This window comes from Taudactylus pleione, unplaced genomic scaffold, assembly GCF_031769625.1.
Source record: "Taudactylus pleione unplaced genomic scaffold, aTauple2 ptg000186l, whole genome shotgun sequence".
Taxonomy (NCBI): Eukaryota; Metazoa; Chordata; class Amphibia; order Anura; family Myobatrachidae; genus Taudactylus; species Taudactylus pleione.
Genome location: NW_028284588.1, coordinates 13,222,341 through 13,236,242, shown reverse-complemented (window position 1 = coordinate 13,236,242; position 13,902 = coordinate 13,222,341).

The following is a 13,902-nucleotide window of genomic DNA, read 5'->3' as shown; positions in this document are numbered from 1 at the left end:
GAGTGATTTTGGCTCTGACATCACTAGTGATGTCAGTGGGGCCGGCTTCAGATGGCAGCCACGCCCACCAAAGGGGACGTGCTGTCAATCAACATCGACAACACACCCCCTTTGGTGCGAGACACGGAGCGACGGAGAGCCCGTCACTATCCGGGTCTTGCACATGCGCACGACGGAGCTCCCTCTGTCGTGAGCATGCGCAGTGGGGCAACATCGACCCGCTTGCGAGCGTCCTGCGCTCGCGAGCGGGTCTGAATGACCCCCTGTGTCCCTTAGTACAAAGGTGTAAATCTATATTTAGTGGCTGTGAAATTTGGGGAGCCATGTGTGGCCCATTGTCAAAGGCCACAGATAGGTCTAAGAGGATGAGCAAAGAGAAGATCGTTGGTGACTTTAGTAAATACAGCCCAAGAGGTGTATTTACCAATGGTCAGTTTGGTAAAGCCACTTATCATTGATGACTTTAACCATTAATTTGAAGATAGCAACAGGAAGCAAAACTAAACAAGCCTGATTTAGCTTTGATTCCTGACAGTCAAAGCCGCAAATAAGTGACTTTTACAAACCACCTCTTAGGTGGTTTACTAATACCCCTTTTACACCGGAGCTAAAACCAGGGTTTTTGAAGGGTTAACCCGGGCAGCTCCCTGGTGTAAAAGGGCAGAGGGTTGGATCGCCGGGTCGAGTAACCCGGCAATCCAAGCCAGGTAACTAGCAGGGTTTAACACGGGCGTAGCCCGTGAAACCCTGCTATGGGAACAGCGCATTCCGGGTCACGATGACCTGGAGTGCGCTGCTAGCCGGCCGATTGGTCTGGCTTCAGTGGCACTTGGAGATGATGTCCTCTCCAAGCGTCCACTTTCACTCCGCAAAAGCCGGGTCTATGCAGACCCGACTGCGGTGTGAGCGGCGCTGACTCTGGAATATCCCGAGTCAGCGCCGGCAAAATTCTGGGTCTGATCCGAATAGGACCTTTGTTCCAACTCCGGGTCAGACCCGGAATTTAGGTGGAAAAGTGGTATAAGTGAAACATAACGAATAGAGGCCAGATGGGAATGGTCAGGAATAAGTGTCCTCACCAGAAGAGGTTTCTTGATGGATGGTGTGAATTTTAGAGGTGGCAGAGAAGGGAGTTGAAGGTGATAAAAAGGCAACAGGGATTAGAAAATTGAGATAGGATGCTAAAAGTAAAACTGAATAAGGAGGAAGTGAGTGTAAAGGTGCGTACACACGGCGATATTACTGAGCCACTGCACGATTACGACATCGTAATCGTGCAATCGCTCAGTAAACGTGCACAAATCGTGCACTTTTATGTCAGAAACGACCAGCGATGTGCACTCCTGCTGGTCGTTTCCGACATTGTCCATCGCCTGAACATGCAGCACAATCTGCCGATAACAGATTGGCATGTTCAGGAATGATGGACAGTGCCTGCACTGAGCGACTGATCGTTCAGTGTAGACACTACAGGGGATCAGGAACGACGGTACGATTATGATGTCGTAATCGTACTGTCTTTCCTGATCGCCTAGTGTGTACGCACCTTAAGAGCAAGATCTCCGGTAACTGGTCTGTTTGGAGTGCTATGGTTGGGATTTGGATTGCCCTAGATTAGGGGTGGGCAATAAGTGTCCCACAGCTGTTGTAGAACTACACATCCCAGTATGTTTTGCTATTTGGCTATGCTAAAACTTGCAAGGCATGCTGGGATTTGTAGTCCAACAGCTGGAGAGCTGCTTATTGCCCACCCCTACCCTAGGCTAAGAGTGATGGTAGCAGACTCAAGGGCACAAGTGTGAGTAAGACTGCCTGATCCGGCCAACTCAGGGTAGTGATAGGAGAAAGGAGTGTTTCAGTGTGGTAGAACAGATGGCAGGGTCACAGGCAACAAGATCTTGATGGATGGTTTAGGTGATGGGAGTCATGCAGCAAGGTTGGAAGCGGCTGTAGCAAAGGAGATATCTGGCCAATGATGGCTAATATGAGGTGGAAAAGAAAGTTGAAGATGGCCAGGTGCGAGAATAGGAGATCTAGGGAGAGAGAGTGGATCTGAGTGGAAGTACACTGAGAGGCCACATGGAGAATAAAGTAAGACATTTTGACGCAGCAAAGTCTGCAGGATTTTCAATTGGGATATTGCCAAGAAATAGGTAGGGCTTATCAGAGAATAGTAAGTGGGGAATCCAGGCAGCAAAATTATGTTATTTGGGAGACCAGTCCAGTGAATGGTATATGATCGCAGCATGAAAATGTATGTGGTAAAAGAAGCAAATTGAATGTTCATCAAAGGTTAAAAAAGGGGATTCAGAAGCAATGACCAGAGAAAAGTGAGACAGGGGAAAGTTCACATTACCTGCCTTGTCAGCTTCCAGATGTGTGGGTGTGAGAGAAGGAGAGGTCCTCTCGAGACAGATCTGCATGGGAAGTGGTGTGGGAAGAGGGATGCCATGTTTTGGTGATGGGAAAGAGGTTAAGAGAAGTGCAAATGAAGAGATTGTAAATACGGGCTAGTTCTATAAGAAACATCGCTATTCCATCAAAAGAGACCTTCAACTGTTTCCCAAAAGTAATTAAAAAAAATTATTGCCAGTGAAACTGGCTCAATTCTGAAACCTAAAATTTAGCCTGTGTATTTAGCTACAGCATTCAGGTAATTGAGATGTTAAAGATTACACCCTGGAAAAATGAAATGAAACTTTTTCCAGCTTTATTAATACATTATAACCCTCAACACGATATTACACAAATAAATATTTAATTACTAAAATACCTGTTTTGGCTAATGATCATACAGTTAAAGTGCCTACACACTTAGCGTTATTTTACATTATTTGCCTGAATCCAACGCATCGTGATGACAAATTGTGTAAAATGTACCCAAATCGTGAGTGTCCACTCACGATGCGCCTCCCTGCAGGTCGTACATTGCATCTTCAAATCTGCAGTACTGTACGGCAGATCTGACAATCTCAGTCACAATGCACTGGAATAGTTAAGGTGCCCATCCACTAGATGACTAAATTGAGCGATTGAACGATAACTATCAGTCAATCGTTCATAAATCGTTTTAAAAAATGTCTAAAACGACCAGCGATGCGCGTGCCAGCTGGTCGTTTAGACATCTATCATCGTGCAAACATGCTGGACAACCTGACAATAACGTCAGGTTGAGCATGTTTGTAGATGATTGATGCGCCTGCACTGAACTACTGCTCATTCAGTGCAGGCTCATCACAGACTGACAAATGACTGCACGATTACAATGTCTTAATTGTGCAGTCATTTTCATGTCTGCTAGTGCATGGGCACCTTTAGGAGGCACGATAGATCGTTTGTCACATTGGACAGTTTTTAACACCAAATTGTGCCCACTACTGCCGGGGAGCTGCTGGTGAGAGTTCAAGGGGAAATCGGACACAATGTCTGATCGTGAGCACATAGCCAAGTGTGTAGGCACCTTAAGGGGCATATTCAATTGGGTGCGTGAATTACAAAAAACCTGCACCTGTGAGGTTTTTCCTGCAGGTGTGGGTTATTTGCAATTCAATTAGGTGCATGGTTTTTCCTTCTACAGTGTTGTTTTCATCCAGCGTTGGGAGCTGGCTCTTCTGCAGCACGGTGAGCATGTCAGTGTGTGTGGTGCTTTTAAGTGTGTATGAGTGACTGTGTGTGTGCATGAGTGTGTGTGTGTGTGACCCCCGGTGTATGTGGCCCCCCCGGAATGGGTGCTGGGAGAACTACATTTACCAGCAGCCCCTGGAGCCTCCCAGCAGCCCCCTCTCCAGTGTGAAGATAGAGGGGAGGCCATCGGGAGTCACGGGAGCCCCCTGGTTAAGTGAACAATTCTTTTTTTTTTTTTTTTTACGCTGCGCTGTGTTTTCAGCTCTGACCACTATTTTTTTAATTGAATACCGTGTGTATCGGGAACATACATACCCGTGGTATTCCTAAATTGGGCACAAGGTTTTTTCCTCGCTAAACCTCGTGCCCAATTGAATATGCCCCTTAGAGGGGTTGGGTACAGAAGGTCAACAATCGCAATGTTTACAGTGAGTATGTCAACCTCACAATGTAGGTGCCAGGATCCCATCAGGGTTTTAATTCTCCTTAGAAGACCATTAAACCCTTTATCAGCCATGTTGGTTTTGATAAGCTGAGTACCGGTTTCCAGTCACTACCTGTCTGCTGCGCTCACATGACTGCTTCCTCCTATCATCTGCCAGAGCACCCTATTTAAAGCTGCACCTGCCACTAGCACGCCGCCGATACCATGGGGAACATCACTCTGTGTGCTTGCAAGCTGCTTTATCTCTGCTGCCTCTGAGTCAATCTAATCTACTCAGCAGCATGGGGAACTTTAGTTCTCTGTGCTTTGCAAGCTACTTTGCTGCTTTTGAGTCAGTTTCATCTAATCTGTAGCATGTGGAACAATACTCCTCTGTATGCTCACTCACCAGTGTGTATCTCCAGACTCCGATCCACTGCCTGAACCTACGCTCCTGTCAGCTGGATCTCTGCAAGCTGCTGCAACAGTCTGGGGGCCTGATTCAGCATGGATTGCTATTCTGCTAGAACGCACCACTGCAGTTGATAATATTAGCGGTGAAATGCAACTGTTTGCAATCGCTATGCGATCACAGCTTACCATAAGGACGCCCACTTCCCCTTACACACATCCTTATACTTCGGCAACATAGCAAAATAATCAGAAACATCAAGTAACATCGGACCCATACGCACAGTTAAGGCAGGTCAGACCTCACTCAGGAATTGCTAACTTCAGGTCACGCTATGAGGCCCCAGGTTTTAGGGCGAGCACCCCACACCCCCACAAACGGCACTTACTATCAATCACTGTGCTCAGGGTCTGCGTAGCCTCTGCAAATGTATTTCCCATCGCAATTGCTAGTTCGCGCACGCACTCTGTGATGCATACGTAATGCAAATGAATCAACCAATTGCGTGCGTCTTTGCAACTGTGATCCTTGCTGAATCAGGCCCTAAGTCTGCTTCAGTTACTCTGCAGCATAGCATTGTTACCAGTATCCAGTCCAGTTCAAGCTGCCTGTTCTCCGGATCCAGTCCGGTGCAAGCTGCTGTTCTCTGGATCCAGTCCGGTGCAAGCTGTTGTTCTCCGGTCCTAGTCTGATTCAAGCCTCCGGTTCCTGCACGGTTCAAGCTGCTTTCCCTACAGTTTCAATGGAGGTAAAGCTCCAGCTCAAACTGCTGTTTACCACTGGTCACATTTCGGTTCAAGCTTCGGTTCCATTCCAGATCAGCCTGCATAGCTTTGTCCTGTGTCTTTCATTCCTGGTCTAGTCCAGTTCTGCCTGCATAGCTTTGTCCTGTGTCTTTCATCTCTGGTTCAGTCTGGTTCAGCCTGTTTGCTACATCCTTGCCCCAGTCTGTACAGTAATCTGAAGTATCCTGTTTATGCTAAAGACTATTATAGTGCTTTCAAGTGCCAAGTCTTCAGTCTGCTGTTATTCTGATTTCAAGCAAAGATTCTAAACTGCAAGCAAGTCTTCTGATTACATATCGCCTACTCATTGCAAGTTCAAGTGGAATATTCCTGTATTGCACTTCAGACTGTATTGCTGCTCAGTAAAACTACAACTATGTCAGCATCACAGCTCATAACCTGTCTCTGGGGACTCTCTGCTCTTCATACCAATGGTATAACCATCGATGGTGGTTGTCCTGAAGGTTCTCTCTGAGTGTTGGGGTGCATGCTAAGTATCCCCTGGAGTGGTTAACTCCAGTGCTGTAGACTGGGTACTGGATGTATATCCCTCTTTGAAGGTGTAGGCTCCAGGCCCCTGGCTCTGGTAATTGCTTTGAGCTATCTTTTAGTGAATTCCAGGAGGGCTATTGAATATCTACTGTATGTTACTCACTGTTCTGTGCCCTGAGTTCTCAAACACTAGTTACAGCCCCTTACTCCTGCATTCAGGATTAGGGGTTGAGTTCCAGTCAAGTGGTTCCAGGGGCAGACTGGGATCACTCTTCCAGTGATCTCTGAACTCTTAGATGACAATAGGCTATATACCATATGAGTCCTACTCATGAGTAGACTTCTAATCCAGCCTCCACAGTTCCTGTATAACTCGTTAGCCCAGTCCGCTGGTCCTGACTCAGATCTGACTACTCAAACCGTGACAGCAGTGGATCCTTTAAGTCCTGTTAGTTGCAAGGCAGGGCTTCCAGGGCTTGAACTTGCGTCTCCAGCACATCCCACAGATGCTCGATTGGATTGAAATCTGGGGAACTTGGAGACCAAGTCAACACCTTGAGCTCTTTGTTATGTTCCCTCAAACCATTCCTGAAAAATTTTGCAGTGCAGCAGGGTTCAATATCTTACTGAAAGAGGCCCCTGCCATCAGGCAAAACAGTTGCAATGAATGGGAGTACTTGCTCTGCAACAATGTTTTGGCAGGTGGTACATGTCAAAGTAACAACCACATGAATGCCAGGATCCAAAATATGTATTAACATTTTTAATTTGTGTAACAGTAACTCTTCTGTGGGATAGGGCAAGACAGGCTAGCCTTTGCTCCACATGCACATCAATAATTATTGGCCGTCTATGACCTTGTCACCGGTTCACCAGTTGTCCTTCCTTAGGCCACTTTTCATAGGTACTGACCACTTCATACCAGGAATACACCATTTTGGAGATGCTCTGATCTAGTCGTCTAGCCATCATAATCTGGCCCTTGTCAGAGTGGCTGAGTTTCTTATGTTCGCCCATTTTTCCATGCTTCTAACACATCAACTGCAAGAACAGACTGCTCACTTGTTGCCTAATATATACCACCCCTTGACAACCATTTTAAGGATATAATTAATGTTTTTCACTTCAGCTGTCAGTGGTTTTATTGTTATGGGTGATTGGTGTATATCTCAACGTCATACGGTTATCTTATTTTATTGTTTACATTTACAACATCATACTTTCATTTGCTTGGATTTAGCCAAAAAAAGTATATATGCAGCATATCTGTGGACAATGTAAAATGCTAACAAAATGCATCTATCTTTTTCTCAGCACGTTGCCTTCCAGAGGCATATATAGTAGATTGTGGGTCCTATAGCAACATATGTAAGTGCCCTGAGAGAGGGGGGCCGAGGGGTACTCATTCCCTGTGCCCCCTCCCAAAAAAAAAAACGTTTTTGGTCATTCATGTGGCAATGTAAATACCTCACAACTTTCTCCAAAAGTGCTAATTGCAGGATGCCAAGACAGGCCCCTTAGGTCTATCCCACCAAAATTGGGTGTGGGAGGTATTCAATAGAGGTATGTTTGCTTTGTATTTATACCCGTCACCCTATGTACAGTACTATGTATTGTGTTTCCATATGTGTGTGCGTGTGTTTATATATCTGTCCCTATTCTCCTTTGTATGTGTGTCTCCCCTCTGCCTCATATATGTTTCTATCTCATACCTTGTGTTGTGTGCCTCTGCATTTTGGGTGTCTGTCCCTACCTTTCTCCCTCTTTGTGCGTATGTCTATTTCCTTTTGTCATCTCATGCCATTTGTGCTCCAGGCGCCTCTTAGAGGAATCTCCAGCTGCCCAGGACACACTCTATGCTCATATCACATGCTCCTAATATCAGCAACTTCAGAGGTGCAGAATAACTGATAAACTAGTTAATAGCCTTCATTAAATTTGAAAAAAAAAGGAAAAAGCATTGTATTAACGATATTAAATGTTGCCTTTAGTGGTACAAGTTCCACCACAATATTTGTTAAATAGGCATCCCCACGTAAACATTTGGTAACCCTTTTTGGAAATCTTGCATTTGCCCCTTTAAATCCTGTTATATGATGCAAAATATGAAGACTCGGGACAAAATAATAGCCTTTCATTTTTTTCAGTTCATTTTCAGTATTTTTTTCAAAGTACCAAAATATTGTCACTATATAGAATTTTAAAAATGCTCATATTATGACACAATTGGATTTTAAGTGTCTTGGGAACTATTCTTGCTTATATAGCCTAAATTGAAGCAACTGTCACAAATGTTCTTTCCCTAGCAAGAGTAAATGAAAAATGGGTCAAAACTACAATTCACACAATTGCTCCCTTTAGACAAAATAGTAACATGAAATATATAGAAAGCTAGTTTTCCTGTCAAAGAAACTAACAAACAGGAAACTTCGAATGGGAATGTAAACTCCACAGCTAGTATAATATGATTGTCTTGTAGAAGCAAAATTACAGAACAAAAAATAAGACTGATGGTAAAAAAGCATAATAACTCTATTGGGTCTACTTATGATCCCCTGCAATTTTACCCTGTTAACTATCACTTCTTATCACTGCATATCATGAATATAAGAAAATAGGTATCAAGCAACTTATGAAGGGTCTCTTGCCTGGGCACTGGCTATCACTTTACTTTTGGTTTGGACCCAGCTTGATTAATGTGCGTGGAATGAACATTATCTATAAAAATAAGTGAAAATGTACCCTATATGCTCCAATGGCTATCGCCATGTAAAGCTTGTGTTATCAAAGCTAGGCTTTTTGCAGTCCCCATATAAAACTAGGAGGGCTGCTTTTACAGTTGTAAAGAAAGAAATGGCTGAAGAAATATTCTAATTATGTTGCTGTATAGCCTCTATAGAAGGTACATGTAGCCTGGACATCACTATTTTGCCTGCACAACTAAAAGGGGTGTGAGTAAAAACTAGCAATGTTTCTGGCTCCATAATGATGTTTTCAGGGAATGCCATATCACCAGAGCTGGATTTAGACCTCGTAGGGCCCTAGGCAAGATACCGGTTTGGCCCACCCCCCTCAAGCACTATATTTTTAGGATCCAGACCTAGGTGACAAGGATAAGACAGTTGGAACAGAATAGAGGTGACAGGATCAGGACGGTGGTGTCAGGGACTGTGGGGACAGGGCAGTAAAGAGGTAACAGGACAGAGAGCATGGCAGGATAGTGGTGACAGGACAAAGCTGACAGTGACAGGAGAGAGGTGACCAGGACAGTGGGGGCAGAGGAGACAGGGACATGAAAGAGGTGACAGGGCTAGGCCAGAACAGAGGTACAGGACAGAGGTAACAGGGACATGAAAGATGTGACAGGGCTAGGCCAGAACAGAGGTACAGGACAGTGGTAACAGGGACATGAAAGAGGTGACAGGGCTAAGCCAGAAAAGAGGGACTGGACAGAGGTAACAGGGACATGAAAGAGGTGACAGGGCTAGGACAGGACAGAGGTAACAGGGACATGAAAGATGTGACAGGGCTAGGCCAAAACAGAGGGACAGGACAGAGGTAACAGGGACATGAAAGAGGAGACTGGGATAGGCCAGAACAGAGGGACAGGACAGAGGTAACAGGGACATGAAAGAGGTGACAGGGCTAGGCCAGAACAGAGGGACAGGACAGAGGTAACAGGGACATGAAAGATGTGACAGGACTAGGCCAGAACAGAGGGACAGGACAGAGGTAACAGGGACATGAAAGATGTGACAGGGCTAGGCCAGAACAGAGGGACAGGACAGAGGTAACAGGGACATGAAAGAGGTGACAGGGCTAGGCCAGAACAGAGGGACAGGACAGAGGTAACAGGGACATGAAAGAGGTGACAGGGCTAGGCCAGAACAGAGGTAACAGGGACATGAAAGAGGTGACAGGGCTAGGCCAGAACAGAGGGACAGGACAGAGGTAACAGGGACATGAAAGAGGTGACAGGGCTAAGCCAGAACAGAGGGACAGGACAGAGGTAATAGGGACATGAAAGAGGTGACAGGGCTAGGTCAGAACAGAGGGACAGGACAGAGGTAACAGGGACATGAAAGAGGTGACAGGGCTAGGCCAGAACAGATGTAATAGGGACATGAAAGAGGTGACAGGGCTAGGCCAAAACAGAGGGACAGGGACAGAGGTAACAGGGACATGAAAGAGGTGACAGGGCTAGGCCAGAACAGAGGGACAGGACAGAGGTAACAGGGACATGAAAGATGTGACAGGGCTAGGCCAGAACAGAGGTACAGGACAGAGGTAACAGGAACATGAGAGATGTGACAGGGCTAGGCCAGAACAGAGGGACGGGACAGAGGTAACAGGGACATGAAAGATGTGACAGGGCTAGGCCAGAACAGAGGGACGGGACAGAGGTAACAGGGACATGAAAGAGGTGACAGGGCTAGGCCAGAACAGAAGGACAGGACAGAGGTAACAGGGACATGAAAGAGGTGACAGGGCTAGGCCCGAACAGAGGTACAGGACAGAGGTAACAGGGACATGAAAGAGGTGACAGGGCTAGGCCAGAACAGAGGGACAGGACAGAGGTAACAGGGACATGAAAGAGGTGACAGGGCTAGGCCAGAACAGAGGGACAGGACAGAGGTAACAGGGACATGAAAGAGGTGACAGGGCTAGGCCAGAACAGAGGTAACAGGGACATGAAAGAGGTGACAGGGCTAGGCCAGAACAGAGGGACGGGACAGAGGTAACAGGGACATGAAAGAGGTGACAGGGCTAGGCCAGAACAGAGGGACAGGACAGAGGTAACAGGGACATGAAAGATGTGACAGGGCTAGGCCAGAACAGAGGTACAGGACAGAGGTAACAGGGACATGAGAGATGTGACAGGGCTAGGCCAGAACAGAGGGTCGGGACAGAGGTAACAGGGACATGAAAGATGTGACAGGGCTAGGCCAGAACAGAGGGACGGGACAGAGGTAACAGGGACATGAAAGAGGTGACAGGGCTAGGCCAGAACAGAAGGACAGGACAGAGGTAACAGGGACATGAAAGAGGTGACAGGGCTAAGCCAGAACAGAGGGACTGGACAGAGGTAACAGGGACATGAAAGAGGTGACAGGGCTAGGACAGGACAGAGGTAACAGGGACATGAAAGATGTGACAGGGCTAGGCCAAAACAGAGGGACAGGACAGAGGTAACAGGGACATGAAAGAGGAGACTGGGATAGGCCAGAACAGAGGGACAGGACAGAGGTAACAGGGACATGAAAGAGGTGACAGGGCTAGGCCAGAACAGAGGGACAGGACAGAGGTAACAGGGACATGAAAGATGTGACAGGACTAGGCCAGAACAGAGGGACAGGACAGAGGTAACAGGGACATGAAAGATGTGACAGGGTTAGGCCAGAACAGAGGGACAGGACAGAGGTAACAGGGACATGAAAGAGGTGACAGGGCTAGGCCAGAACAGAGGGACAGGACAGAGGTAACAGGGACATGAAAGAGGTGACAGGGCTAGGCCAGAACAGAGGTAACAGGGACATGAAAGATGTGACAGGGCTAGGCCAGAACAGAGGGACAGGACAGAGGTAACAGGGACATGAAAGAGGTGACAAGGCTAAGCCAGAACAGAGGGACAGGACAGAGGTAATAGGGACATGAAAGAGGTGAAAGGGCTAGGCCAGAACAGAGGGACAGGACAGAGGTAACAGGGACATGAAAGAGGTGACCGGGCTAGGACAGAACAGAGGGACAGGACAGAAGTAACAGGGACATGAAAGAGGTGACAGGGCTAGGCCAGAACAGAGGGACAGGACAGAGGTAACAGGGACATGAAAGAGGTGACACGGCTAGGCCAGAACAGAGGGACAGGACAGAGGTAACAGGGACATGAAAGAGGTTACAGGGCTAGGACAGAACAGAGGGACAGGACAGAAGTAACAGGGACATGAAAGAGATGACAGGGCTAGGCCAGAACAGAGGGACAGGACAGAGGTAACAGGGACATGAAAGATGTGACAGGGCTAGGACAGAACAGAGGTACAGGACAGAGGTAACAGGGACATGAAAGAGGTGACAGGGCTAGGCCAGAACAGAGGGACAGGACAGAGGTAGCAGGGACATGAAAGAGGTGACAGAGCTAGGCCAGAACGGAGGTACAGGACAGAGGTAACAGGGACATGAAAGATGTTACAGGGCTAGGACAGGACAGAGGGACAGGACAGAGATAACAGGGACATGAAAGAGGTGACAGGGCTAGGCCAGAACAGAGGGACAGGACAGAGGTAACAGGGACATGATAAATGTGACTGGGCTAGGACAGAACAGAAGTAACAGGGACATGAGAGATGTGACAGGGCTAGGCCAGAAGAGAGGGACAGGACAGAGGTAACAGGGACATGAAAGAGGTGACAGGGCTAGGCCAGAACAGAGGGACAGGACAGAGGTAACAGGGACATGAAAGATGTGACAGGGCTAGGCCAGAACAGAGGTACAGGACAGAGGTAACAGGGACATGAAAGAGGTGACAGGGCTAGGCCAGAACAGAGGGACAGGAAAGAGGTAACAGGGACATGAAAGATGTGACAGGGCTAGGCCAGAACAGAGGTACAGGACAGTGGTAACAGGGACATGAAAGAGGTGACAGGGCTAGGCCACAACAGAGGGACAGGACAGAGGTAACAGGTACATGAAAGAGGTGACAGGGCTAGGCCAGAGCAGAGGGACAGGACAGAGGTAACAGGGACATGAAAGAGGTGACAGGGCTAGGCCAGAACAGAGGTAACAGGGACATGAAAGAGGTGACAGGGCTAGGCCAGAACAGAGGGACGGGACAGAGGTAACAGGGACATGAAAGAGGTGACAGGGCTACGCCAGAACAGAGGGACAGGACAGAGGTAACAGGGACATGAAAGAGGTGACAGGGCTAGGCCAGAACAGAGGGACAGGACAGAGGTAACAGGGACATGAGAGATGTGACAGGGCTAGGCCAGAACAGAGGTACAGGACAGAGGTAACAGGGACATGAGAGATGTGACAGGGCTAGGCCAGAACAGAGGGACGGGACAGAGGTAACAGGGACATGAAAGATGTGACAGGGCTAGGCCAGAACAAAAGGAACGGGACAGAGGTAACAGGGACATGAAAGAGGTGACAGGGCTAGGCCAGAACAGAAGGACAGGACAGAGGTAACAGGGACATGAAAGAGGTGACAGGGCTAAGCCAGAACAGAGGGACTGGACAGAGGTAACAGGGACATGAAAGAGGTGACAGGGCTAGGACAGGACAGAGGTAACAGGGACATGAAAGATGTGACAGGGCTAGGCCAGAACAGAGGTACAGGACAGAGGTAACAGGGACATGAAAGAGGTGACAGGGCTAGGCCAGAACAGAGGGACAGGAAAGAGGTAACAGGGACATGAAAGATGTGACAGGGCTAGGCCAGAACAGAGGTACAGGACAGAGGTAACAGGGACATGAAAGAGGTGACAGGGCTAGGCCAGAACAGAGGGACAGGACAGAGGTAACAGGGACATGAAAGAGGTGACAGGGCTAGGCCAGAACAGAGGTAACAGGGACATGAAAGATGTGACAGGGCTAGGCCAGAACAGAGGGACAGGACAGAGGTAACAGGGACATGAAAGATGTGACAGGGCTAGGCCAGAACAGAGGTACAGGACAGAGGTAACAGGGACATGAGAGATGTGACAGGGCTAGGCCAGAACAGAGGGACGGGACAGAGGTAACAGGGACATGAAAGATGTGACAGGGCTAGGCCAGAACAAAAGGAACGGGACAGAGGTAACAGGGACATGAAAGAGGTGACAGGGCTAGGCCAGAACAGAAGGACAGGACAGAGGTAACAGGGACATGAAAGAGGTGACAGGGCTAAGCCAGAACAGAGGGACTGGACAGAGGTAACAGGGACATGAAAGAGGTGACAGGGCTAGGACAGGACAGAGGTAACAGGGACATGAAAGATGTGACAGGGCTAGGCCAGAACAGAGGTACAGGACAGAGGTAACAGGGACATGAAAGAGGTGACAGGGCTAGGCCAGAACAGAGGGACAGGAAAGAGGTAACAGGGACATGAAAGATGTGACAGGGCTAGGCCAGAACAGAGGTACAGGACAGAGGTAACAGGGACATGAAAGAGGTGACAGGGCTAGGCC